The 10,185-nt window shown below is 46.5% G+C and overlaps 1 protein-coding gene across 12 annotated transcripts in view; it reads right to left on the bottom strand.

Annotated features, from left to right (window-relative positions):
* Positions 1 to 10,185, bottom strand: part of eda2r (ectodysplasin A2 receptor) — a 678,182-nt gene that overhangs the window by 87,595 nt on the left and 580,402 nt on the right. The window lies entirely within an intron of this gene.

The following is a 10,185-nucleotide window of genomic DNA, read 5'->3' as shown; positions in this document are numbered from 1 at the left end:
TGAGAGATGTATAGATTTGGACCCCAAGTTCCCTCTGTTCATTCACACTGTTTTATGAGCTCGACATCAGTTGTAAAATTGATGACCAAGACAAACCCTGGGCTCCTTACATTTGTTGTGCAACATATACAGTCAACCGGAGAGCTTGTGTTAGAATTGTTATGCGATTAAACATGCTAAATTCAATAAAAGTTAATTTCACGTTTCTCTAACTTCTTACATGATATAACATAACATAACAATTACAGCACGGAAACAGGCCATTAGGCCCTTCTAGTCCGCACCGAACCAAACACCCCTCTCTAGTCCCATCTCCCTGCACAATGCCCATAACTCTCCATCTTCTTCTCATCCATATACCTGTCCAACCTTTTCTTAAATAATACAATTGACTCCGCCGCCACTATTTCTCCCGGAAGCTCATTCCACACAGCTACCACTCTCTAAAGTAAAGAAGTTCCCCCTCATGTTACCTCTAAACCTCTGCCCCTTAATTCTTAACTCATGTCCTCTTGTTTTAATCTTTCCTCCTCTTAACAGAAATAGTCTATCCACATCCACTCTGTCTATCCCTTTCATAATCTTAAATACTTCTATCAAATCCCCTCTCAACCTTCTACGCTCCAAAGAATAAAGACCTAATCTGTCCAATCTCTCCCTATACTCTAGATGCTTAAACCTAGGTTACATTCTGGTCAACCTTCTCTGCACTCTCTCCACTCTGTTTATATCCTTCCTATAATTAGCCGACCAGAACGGCACACAGAACTCCAAATTAGGCCGCACCAACGTCTTATACAATCTCAACATCACCTCCCAACTCCTATATTCCATGCAATGATTAATAAAGGCCAGCATACTAAAAGCCTTCTTCACCACCCTATTCACATGAGTTTCTACCTTCAGGGAACGATGTACCGTTACTCCTAAATCTTTCTGCTCTTTTGTATTCATCAATGCTCTCCCATTTACCACGTATGTCCTGTTCTGATTCTTCTTACCAAAATGAAGCACCTCACACTTATCAGCATTAAATTCCATCTGCCATTTTTCAGCCCACTTTTCTAAGCAGCCCAAATCCCTCTGCAATCCTTGAAAACCTTCTTCATTATCCACCTATCTTAGTATCATCTTCATATTTACTAATCCAATTCACCACCCCATCATCTAGATCATTAATGTATATAACGAACAACAATGGGCCCAATACAGATCCTTGAGGCACACCACTGGTCACCGGCCTCCAACCTGAGACAATTATCCACTACCACTCTCTGGCCTCTCCCTTTCAGCCAATGTTCAATCCATTTGACTATCTCAAAATTTATACCTAAAGACTGCACCTTCCTAACTAACCTTCCATGTGGTACCTTATCGAAGGCCTTACTGAAGTCCATATAGACAACATCCACATTCCTAGTCACCTCTTCAAAAAATTCAATCAGATTGGTCAAACATGACCTTCCTCCCACAAATCCATGTTGAGTGCTCCTGATCAGACCCTGTCTATCCAGATGCTTATAAGTACTATCTCTAAGAATATTCTCCATTAATTTACCTACCACAGACGTCAAACTTACAGGCCGATAGTTGCCAGGCTTCCTCCTTGAACCCTTTTTAAATAACGGAACCACATGCGCAATGCGCCAATCCTCCGGCACTATCCCCATATCTAATGACATTTGGAAAATTACCGCCAGAGCCTCTGCTATTTCCTCCTTCACTTCTCTCAATGTCCTGGGGAAGATCCCGTCTGGTCCCGGAGACTTATCCACCTTTATATTCTTCAAAAGCCCTAAAACTACATCTTTTGTAATCTCTATATTCCCCATATTTACCCAATTTGCTTTTTTTATCTCACATCTCCCAATATCCTTCTCCTTAGTGAATACCGAAGAAAATAAACTGTTCAATATCTCCCCCATTTCTCTAGGCTCCACACACAGTTTTCCGCTCTGATTCTCTAAGGGACCAATTTTGTCTCTAGCTTTCCTTTTACTATTAACATATTTGTAGAACTCTGTTGGATTAGTTTTCACCCTGCTTGCCATAGTTTCCTCGTACCTTCTTTTAGCTTTCCTAATTCCTCTCTTAAGATTCCTCTTACATTCAATGTATCTTTCAAACGTCTCCTTAACTCCATGCTTCTTATATCTAATGTATGCCTCCCTTTTTCTTCGAACCAAGTTTCCAATATTCCTTGAAAACCACGGATCTCTCCAACCTTTTGCCCCTCCTTTTAACCTAACAGGAACATAAAGCTTTTGCACTCTCAAAATCTGATCTTTAAAAGACTTCCATCTCTCTACTACATCCTGCCCATAAAACAAATTGTCCCAATGCACACCCTGCAAGTCCTTTCGCATCTCCTCAAATCTAGCTTTTCCCCAATCAAAAACCTCAACCCTTGGCCCTGACTTCTCTCTTTCCATAATGACATTGAAGCTGATGGCATTATGATCACTGGACCCGAAGTGCTCGCCAACACTAACCTCCGTCACTTGACCAATCCCATTTGCCAACAGTAGATCTAACACTGCTCCTTCTCTGGTCGGCACCTCTACATATTGTTGTAAAAAACTATCTTGCACACATTTCACAAACTCTAACCCATCCAGTCCTTTCACAGAATGTGTTTCCCAATCTATATGTGGAAAATTAAAATCTCCCATAATTACAACCCTGTGCTTATCACAAATATCTACTATCTCCCTACAGATTTGGTCCTCTAGGTCTCGGTCCCCTCCAGGTGGTCTATAATACACCCCTACAAGTGTAACCTCTCCTTTCCTACTCCTCAGTTCCACCCAAATAGCCTCCGTGGATGTGCCCTCTAATCTATCCTTCCTAGGCACTGCTGTAATATTTTCCCTGATAAGCAATGCAACCCCACCTCCTCTTGCCCCTCCGACTCTATCACACCTAAAACAATGAAACCCAGGGATATTCAGCTGCCAATCACATCCCTCCTGCAACCATGTCTCACTAATCGCTACCCCATCATACTTCCAAGTATCAATCCACACCTTCAGCTCATCCACCTTTTTTACTATACTCCTGGCATTAAAATATATGAATTTCAGAGATTTCCCAATTTTTAATCCCTGTTTTCCCTCGTCTTTAATAACAACATTATTTACTTTTCCTGCCAATTGCCCTTCATCTTCTTCCAGAGCATTTCCCTTCTCTATCACCTGCCCATCCATATTCAAATACTTACTACAAACTTTCTTTGTTTGCATTCTAACCTTCTCCTTACTGCTCTGTACTATTTTGTTCCCTCCCTCCAACCATTCTAGTTTAAAGGATCCTGAGTAGCCCTAGCAAATACCTCTGCCAGGATTCTGGTCCCCCTGGGATTTAAGTGTAACCCGTCCTTACTGTACAGGTCACATCTTCCCCAAAAAAGATCCCAGTGATCCAGAAACTTGAAACCCTGCCCCTTACTCCACCCCTTCAGCCACATGTTAATCCTCCATCTCATTCTATTTCTGTTCACACTGTCACGTGGCACAGGGAGTAATCCAGAGATTACCCCCTTTGCGGTCCTTTTTAACTCCCTACCTAACTGCCTGTACTCACTTTTTAGGATCTCTTCTCCATTTCTCCCTATGTCATTGGTACCTACATGTACCACGACCTCTGGCTCCTGTCCCTCCCACTTTAGGATATCCGGGACACGAGCAGCAACATCCCGGACCCTGGCACCAGGGAGGCAAATCACCATCCGGTTCTCCTTGCTGCGTCCGCAGAATCCCCTATCCGTCCTCTTAACTATGGAGTCTCCTACCACAATTGCCCTCCTCTTCCTTTCCCTCCCTTTCTGAGCTACAGGGGCCGACCTCGTGCCAGAGGCACAGCCACCCACCCCAACAGCAGATCTGAAATTATCTTTGTGTTCTGCTCGTGTTTGTCTATCATAATCCCCAATTCTTTTCCAGGAAGCAAACCTTATGAAAAAAAATGTGGTCCAGAATAATGGGAGAACTAATTCAATATCCGAATGAGAATCTGATTATTGCATGAAAACGTGATTAACAAAGAATGTTCCTGCATTGACAGGAACCTTTATAAAGGGAAGCCAGATGTGGCTTATGCTGAGAAGGTCAATCCATCAGGCTGATGCAAAGTGCTGCTCCACCACACTGCAAGGCCTCTCCCCAACCATTTGGGAGGAAGAAGCGAACAGATTTTCCTCTGGCCTAAGATCAGAGCCTGACGACCTGCTTTTTTGTAGGATTTCCTGAAGTGCCTCATTGATTCCAGAATCCATTGCCACAGGCAGCTGTGGAGACCAAGTTACTGGCTATATTTGAAGTGGAGGTTGATAGGTTTTTGATAAATGTTGTGGGGAAGAAGGCAGGAGAATAGAAATGAGAGCAATAATGCATCAGCCATGATTTGAATAATGAACCAGATTCAATGGACCAATTGGTTTAATTCTTTTCCTATCATCTTATGGCTTAAAACAGGCCCTTCAGCCAGACTCATTCATCCTGAGTGTTGATAGTCCTATTTTTCCAGCCCATTCCTATCCAAATGTCTTTTAAACATCAAAATGGTGATCATTTCTAAGCACATTAGGCTTGATGGGTTCACGAGACAAATCTGAACACAAATTTTACAACTACAGGTAACTTTATTGAACATTCAGGAGACAAACAAGAGAACGTCAAATGATACTTGTGTAGCGGTGGCGACACCTGCTCCTGCAATAACACACACAACCAGACGGGTGGAGCTCAGTGAGAAGACTAGTTTATTGCAGGCTGCTAGGCTGTACTTATACTCCCAGCCCGGACCTGGCTGAGAAACACGCTGGAGGGTGCTGACGTCACCTGGGCATCACATGGTTCCCCCAGCGCGGGCTTCTGAGCCCCGTGCTGGGAGGAAGAGAACACCACCGACAGTGCGATTTTGGCCAGCTGCCCCACCGTGGGGACGTTCGCCTGCCTAGTGGTGAGCCGCCACACTTGATTACTTTCTTTGGCTTGGCTTCGCAGATGAAGATTTATGGAGGGGTAATGTCCACGTCTGCTGCAGGCTCGTTTGTGGCTGACAAGTCCAATGCGGGTCAGGCAGACACGGTTGCAGCGGTTGCAAGGGAAAATTGCAAGGGTTGGGTGTTGGGTTTTTCCTCCTTTGTCTTTTGTCAGTGAGGTGGGCTCTGCGGTCTTCTTCAAAGGAGGTTGCTGCCCGCCGAACTGTGAGGCGCCAAGATGCATGGTTGGAGGCGAGATCAGCCCACTGGCGGTGGTCAGTGTGGCAGGCACCAAGAGCTTTCTTTAGGCAGTCCTTGTACCTCTTCTTTGGTGCACCTCTGTCTCGGTGGCCAGTGGAGAGCTCGCCATATAACACGATCTTGGGAAGGCGATGGTCCTCCATTCTGGAGACGTGACCTACCCAGCACAGTTGGATCTTCAGCAGCGTCGGCCTCTGCCATCTCGAGTACTTCGATGTTAGGGATGAAGTCGCTCCAATGAATGTTGAGGATGGAGCGGAGACAACGCTGGTGGACGCGTTCTAGAAGCCGTAGGTGATGCCGGTAGAGGACCCATGATTCGGAGCTGAACAGGAGTGTGGGTATGACAACAGCTCTGTATATGCTAATCTTTGTGAGGTTTTTCAGTTGGTTGTTTTTCCAGACTCTTTTGTGTAGTCTTCCAAAGGCGCTATTTGCCTTGGCGAGTCTGTTGTCTATCTTGTTGTCGATCCTTGCATCTGATGAAATGGTGCAGCCGAGATAGGTAAACTGGTTGACTGTTTTGAATTTTGTGTGCCCGATGGAGATGTGGGGGGGCTGGTAGTCATGGTGGGGAGCTGGCTGATGGAGGATCTCAGTTTTCTTCAGGCTGACTTCCAGGCCAAACATTTTGGCAGTTTCCGCAAAAGAGGACGTCAAGCGCTGAAGAGCTGGCTCTGAATGGGCAACTAAAGCGGCATCGTCTGCAAAGAGTAGTTCACGGACAAGTTGATTACTACTAAACAACTATATAGACATTCACATCGGACCCAGGTTGGACTTCAATACCAGTGGCCACCTACCTTCGACATGCTCAATCTCTGCAGACAGACTTTCAAACACACCCATTTTCCTGTACCAACAGTGGGGGCGGGGGGGGGCGGGGGCACATCTCTCTGCAAGCACTGATCTATCACAGTACTACATTACCTGTGAATCTTCCAATGATGTCCACAGTAACAACCTGGCAAGGAGTGGTGTCCGGGGCTTCGACCACAAGGCGGAGAGAAAGAACTGGGCTCTGCATCGATGTTTTATGCAATTCTGAGCTGGGAATCTAGCCAGTGATGACCTTAAGTAATTTAAATGAGCCACCAGGGCAAAGTTCGCACTATTGGGCAGGTGATAGGACCTCTGAATAAGTTTCAGACAGGGAGGACCTGTGACCCTTTGCAATCCACAATGTTCCAGACAGAGAAGGAGGCCACAATCCACATACAATATATAGTTTCCTGAGGCAGTTCCTTCCAGATGCAGTCCATCCTCCGTGAAAAGGGTGCCCCTCGGATCTCCCTTAAATATCTCCCCTCTCACTTTAAACCTAAGAATTATTGACACTGGGCTGCAAAGAATTCATTTGGGTTCCAGTGTGCACAATTCCTTGGTTACTTTTTCTGCATCCTTTTACAGCGAGAAGTCAAAGGTGGAACATTTTGTTTCTAGAGTACTTTCAACACAGATAAGCAACATATAAACTTGGAAAAGGTTGTGCTTTATTGTGTGAAGTAGTTGGAGAGCTCAAAGAAGCTGACAAGCTGCTGACCGAACAGTTAAGGGAAGCCATCAGTTAGATGTAAAGTTCCAAACTGGCAACAGTAGTGAAAAGATACAGCAATTGACGCTGACATTATGATGTGGCAGTTCCATACAATTCTGACAAAAATTAGCTTCCCACACACTTAGAGTTGACATCTGAAATGATGTACCACAGCAGTAGGTGCAAGGATATGTGAACAGAAGGTGTAATTGTGAGCTGCCATGAAACCGCTATCTCCTAATTAATCCCAGTTTTGCTTCCTCCCATCTCTTTATCATCTGCTCTTTTACTCTATTTGTTGACATCCAGTGATGATTTTTGTGGTGAGATGTAATTACACCACTAGGTCATCAGGGTTCATCCCGGTGACCTTGTCTATAAAGCAGTCCAGAGCTACAGTCTAACCTTCCAGGTTCATCTTGCAGAGAGACAAGACCTCGTTGTGTACATATTAGTTGATTAAAGCAGTCTTATACTCGCACTGCTGGTGGGGTTATTATCAGTACAAATTAATAAACTAATATGTACACTACGAGGTCTTGTCTCTCTGCAAGACGATCCTAGAAGAAGTTTTAAATTCATGTCATTATCCTCCCGAGTGTGGCCACAGATTGTCACGTTGTCCAAGTAGGGGAATATCACTTTCAGTTGGAATTCATTTACTATTTGGTCCATTTCTCTCAAACAGGGACACTATTGGTGACACCAAAGGGGAGTCGCAGAAATTGATACAGCCTGCCGTCTGCCTCAAATGCCGTGTAAATGTGATCGCTGTTTCTAATGGGAAGTTGGTTGTCTGCTGCCTTCAGGTCTATGGTGGAGAACACCTTAGACTGTGCAATGTTGTTGACCATGTCTGCTATGCATGGCAGGGGTAGGAATCTAGTTGTGTACCTCCTGCTCTTTGTGGTTATTGGTGTGCATTCTGGGGTCAGGTGTGTGAACAGCGGAGGGGGTTCTATGTTCAGGACAGACAGGCTGCAGTGTTGTTTCTTCGCAAGGTGTAGTGGGGGGTGAGGCCCGTTGTGAACTATTGTAATGCTTTCAAACTGGCACTGAAAATCCAACTCCAATAGTACTGGGCCACAGAGGTGAGGGAGTACTAGTAATTTGAACCCTTTGTATTTTGTGCCCTAGATTTCTAGAGTAACCCTGCAAAACAGTTTTACCTCAGCCACAAGGCTGCTCGGTGCTCACTCAGGCGTGCGGGGAGGGCAAGGCTAACCCCTGGTCAATAAAACTTTCAGTGCTTCCACAATCTATTAAGCAATTTACCCTCACCTCATTAATTTTAATGCACACAGCAGCATCAGATAAATTGTGTGGACTTGCCCGATTCATGCATAGGGAAGCAAGTCTGGCGTGTCCTTCCATCCGATAGTACTCTGCATCATATTCATCTCCTGAAGACTGTGTCCACTGTTCTGTAGCATTTGTCCAAGATGGCCGGCTGCACATGGCATTCTTCTTCTTCTCTGTCTGTGGAGAAAGAACTTTCCCGCCTCTAATTAGCATGAGGATGGGCCTTGCCTGTGGCTTTGGGGCTTCTGGAGACTTTTGCATAATGCCCACGTTTTCCACAGTTGGAACAGACATTTTCTCTGGCAGGTCAGACGGCTCTGAGGTGCTTTCTTTGTCCACAGAAAAAGCACTTTGGACCCTCAAGGTGCTGCTGCTGCGGTGAATTCCTGTGAGGCAGCAGACTTTTCTTTTCGTGGTGCTAGAGTCCAGCAGTGTGACATTTGTCCAAGCCCCAGGGTCCTGTGATTACTCCTCCAATTCTTTCCTGGTGCTTTCTAAAGCTTCTGCCTCATCTAGCCCCACCATTCCTTTCTCCAGCAATCGATGGCTCTTCTCTGTGGACCGTATGCCCGCAACAATTCTGTCCCTAATAAGGTCCTATTAGGACTCCTGAGCTGATACTGCTTTAAAGTTGTAGCCTCTCACCAGATATTTCAGAGTATAACGTCTCTGGCAGACTCCCCTTCTTGTTGTGACCTGGTCATGAGCCTGTACCGGGAGTGGAGTTCACTATGCCCTTTACTGTAATGCCTCTGTAAAGTGCTCATTGCCTCTTGGTAGGACCTGGCATCCTGTACAAGGGAGTAAGGGTGGTCTCCCAGCTGCGCTAACAGCAGCATTAATAGCTCTTTATCTGATGCCTCAGCACCCTCCACGTAATTCAGAAAGCATCTGCTGCGTATGCCGGCTCCGGGATTTCTGGGGTTGAGCTCCAGCCTGTCTGGTCACAGCACATGGCTAAGCCGCAGTCTCTGGACCCTTAGGTAATGTAGGGGCATCCCGGGGGTTGTTCTCGGTCCTCCACGTGGTCTCTGGGTCTAGGTGTAGCAAGGGCAGACCCTGGGGTAGTGGGAGCTGCTGGTAGAGCCTCTATGGGGCTTGTGTCTGCTGGAGGAGTAACCTGGGTGCTTGGGGCTGTTGGCTGAGTCTCTGGCTTTGAGACGTTTGCAGTGGGCTAAGGGGGAATCCCAACGGAAGCGTCAGGTCTCAGTGGTACTGGGGAAACTGCTGCTGGGGGAGTGACGGTAGCGGTGTCTGCTTTCCCTGACTCAGGCGTGGTCAGGAATTCTGCACATTCGTCGTGATCGGGAGCACGACGTGGAGATCCTTCCACCCGCACTAGTAATGGCCCCTTTCTGATCGGACCAGGGTTTAGGGTCGGCGGCACCTGTACCAGCAAACCCATGGGCAGGCAGGGCTCTTGGCCATTGCTTACCTGCCCTATCGCACTTCTGTGGTCTTCCCTGCATTCCATCACGATTTCAGTAGTGGCCCCTCACCGTGTCTGTCCTCAGATGCACGTGTGTGCTGGTCGTCCCCGGATTCCATTCCTCGTGAAGTTTCCAGGTGGTCAGGAATGCGCATTGGAACAGAAGCAGCTTCTGTCCTAGTAGCTATGATATTAACCAAGGAAAGGAACCTAACATACAACAGGAACTAATGCATCTTTAGCGCCAGGAAGTTGCCAATCCTGGGCTACATAGTGCAAAATGGGGAAATCAGCCCAGTCCCAGCCTGTATGCGCCCTCTCCTAGACCTCCCAGTGCCACACACACTGAAAGCACTAAAAAGGTGTTTGGGACTGTTCGCTTACTATGCCCAATGGGTCCCCAACTACGCTGACAGGGCCCGTCCACTTATAAAAGCCTCGGTTTTCCCACTGTGCCCAGCAGCCACCAGAGCTTTCAGAGACATTAGGGACCATATCGCTAAAGGTACCATACAGTCCATAGATGAGTTGATCCTGTTTCAAGTAGAAACAGATGCATCCGATGTGGCTCTGGCAGCCACCCTAAACCAAGACGGACAATCGGTGGCCTTTTACCTCTCGAACCCTACAGGGGTCAGAGGTAAGACACTCAGCAGTAGAGAAGGAGGCCCTAGC

Source organism: Narcine bancroftii, chromosome 8 (assembly GCF_036971445.1).
Source record: "Narcine bancroftii isolate sNarBan1 chromosome 8, sNarBan1.hap1, whole genome shotgun sequence".
In the NCBI taxonomy this organism is placed as follows: domain Eukaryota; kingdom Metazoa; phylum Chordata; class Chondrichthyes; order Torpediniformes; family Narcinidae; genus Narcine; species Narcine bancroftii.
The sequence above is the reverse complement of the archived record's forward strand: the minus strand, read 5'-3'. Positions and strand labels throughout refer to the sequence as shown.